Raw genomic sequence first — 2,948 nt, 5'->3', positions numbered from 1 at the left:
TATAATGCTGAATTTTTTGCTAAACTCTTCTACACTGGATTTTTTCTGTTGATTTACACGACAATTTTCTTTCATGTTCACATGCTCCTTATATATGATGAATTTTCCTCTAAATGGTTTCAAATTTGCAATTAGTGCAAACTTCTTTTTGAATATAGCTTGATTGATTTCTTTCCATCTTTTAATGATTTCCTCTATTACTCGACTTCAGTAAAAACCTTCTTCATCTTTTCTGACTTGGTTCATTCATACCAAATCTCAGACCTTGTGATTTACTGGCCGTTAATTGACTCCCTTACCTTATTTGCACAAACCGTGTACTGATAAAACCCTGTCCTTCAATAACCTTTATGTATTTGCCCTCAATTGCATGCTTTACACAAAGTATTTATTCAATTCCTTTCCTTAAATGGTTTTAATTGTTTTGAATCTGAATCCCTTAATTAAGGGAAGCCTTGTGTAATTGATTGACAATCAGTTTTTAAACTATTTTCTTACCTTATTTCTACCTGCTTTCTACACTATAAAGGGCACGACCCTTTTCACAAACACACACTTCAAACTTCACAACATCAGAATCTCTTCTGAATTCTCACTCTCACATAATAGAACTCTCTCTTCTTGTCTGCACTGAGGTTTTTACCAGACTACCGCATTTTATTCTACTTGTTTCTTTGAAACTGGTATGTCCTAATTTCAAATTTCAGCATCCCCACAATGTGTTTACTTACATCTTTCTGCATTTATGTCTACTTTACTACTTCTGCAGAGTTAAATACTTAAACTAGCACGTTGATTCCCTTTTGCTTGTTTCTACTATGAATCCCTATTCCCTATTTCTCTTTATGTGCTTTGAGTTACAGTTTAAAATATGGCAATATATAAGTTATCGTCTATGAATTTAACTTGATCTCTTAGGGGATCCTAACCTCTAAACAATGTATTACAATAGGCTTATGGGCGTGCCAGCATCTCCCGTTGTTGGGTTATGCCCACTAGCCTGCTTTTTACCTCTTGCAACTCCCCATTCCCTATGTCCCTATGTGTGTTGTTTCCCTTTCCCTTTCCCCCTCTCATAATACTGCACTTTCACTCTCTCTTAGTTCCTAAATTCTGCCCCCCCCTCCTGTGAGCCTTGCCTTGGGACCTTGAGTTCCCACTGAACTTGGACACCTGAGGGTTGGCCCTTCCGCATTACACTTTGGCTTAATTTGGTGATACATTTGGGTGTAAGCATTGTCCGGAGTTCTTATGAAACTCTTAGGGAACTCTGACACACCCAAGTGGGAGAAAGGCTTTGAAACATGATCTTTGGAGTTGGTTTACTTCATACTTCAGACAGGAAGTCTGAATCAGGCTCTCCTTGGTTGTAATTTTCAAATTTTGATGTATTTTTCTTTATTTTATTTGGATTGTAATAACTTGTAATAACTTTTGGGGATGGTTAGTGAAAAGGGAAGGGTAACCATGTATGTAAAAGGGGTAGATATCCTGATCATAGGGAATTTATGATCTCTGCATATCACATAGATATCCTGCCTATAGGAATTCTACACTTTCAAATGTAGATACTATGCCTATAAGGAATTCTGCACCCATATAGATATCCTGCCTATAGGTTTCTGAAATTCTGCATTCATAGGGATATCCTGTCTATAGTTAAATTTTTGCATCTCTCATATAGATACCATGCTTATTGTTAAATGGAAATTCGAATCATCCATATGCATCTGTCACTAGGCAAACCTGTTTATAGGGCTTAAATAACTAACTGCATTTAGATATCATGTTCATAGGCTTAAACGAAGTACAACATTTAGATGCCATGCCTATAGAATTTCTGCACTCTTGCTATATCTGTAAAAGTATTTAAAATCAACAACGCTTAGAAAGCATGTCTATAGGAATTAATAACCAAGTGTGAAACGTCTCACTTGCCTACAAATCTAAAATCATTGTCTAACATCAGCAGAATTTATGATCTTTTGTCAAAACTCGTCTTTCCTGAATAACTAACAACCTTTTCTAAAATAAGTATATTTTACCTTTTCTGGAATCAGTAGGTATCATGCCTATAGGGGTTTTCGTCTAACACTCAGGCAAGCCATAGGACAATTTATAAACTGAATCAAATTTTATTAACTACAACCAGCAGGCAGGCCTGATTCGGGCTTCTTATCTGAACTATGTAATAAATCAATCTGCCTCCACCGTTTAAGTTTTAATCAGACCCTAAACAGTACATGCAAGTCATGCTACATTACGTGCTTTCTTTGGTTTAAAGGAGGTCTGTTTGAGCCCTTTTATTTGTTCATATGCTTCCCCAAACTTGTTATATGTGTTTTGTTTGTCGCCTTAGTATTTTACCTTTTGAAACCACAAATAAGCCCAATACCTCCTCCCTCTAGGATTTGTAGTCCCAAGTGCCTCCGGGGCTGATAGGATTGGGGCGGGTAATAGCATGCAATAAGTAAACGAGACCATTCCACGCTTTAATACCTTAACGGGATGGGAAAGGGTAGATATGGATATGATAACCACGCAATAACATCACGTGTAGACCCTCACTGAGGAGTGATTACCGGATGTTGTGTGGAGTGATCCACATTATTAATAAACCTAGGACCCCCCTTTCCTTTGTTTTCTTTGTTTCTTTTAAATCTCTTTTTAAACCATTTTTTAAATAAAATCAACTCCTTTTAGTTCCTTTTTCTTACTTTTGTTTATTTGTAACCATTATGTGAAAATCTCCTCTTATTTGAAGTTTTTATTTGCCTATGTGTCATTTGCACTTAAGTCACAACAATAGCTTGGCCGGGAACCACACTAGTGAATCTTGAGGGGTGCCTAACACCTTCCCCTTAAGATAATTTCAAGCCCTTACCCAATCTCTGGTTGTTCAAACCAAACCTTTCTTAATATCATAGTGCACTTAAATCATTAGGTGG

The sequence above is a fragment of the Nicotiana sylvestris genome, chromosome 1 (assembly GCF_000393655.2).
Source record: "Nicotiana sylvestris chromosome 1, ASM39365v2, whole genome shotgun sequence".
In the NCBI taxonomy this organism is placed as follows: Eukaryota; Viridiplantae; Streptophyta; class Magnoliopsida; order Solanales; family Solanaceae; genus Nicotiana; species Nicotiana sylvestris.
Note: the sequence above shows the minus strand (reverse complement) of the source record.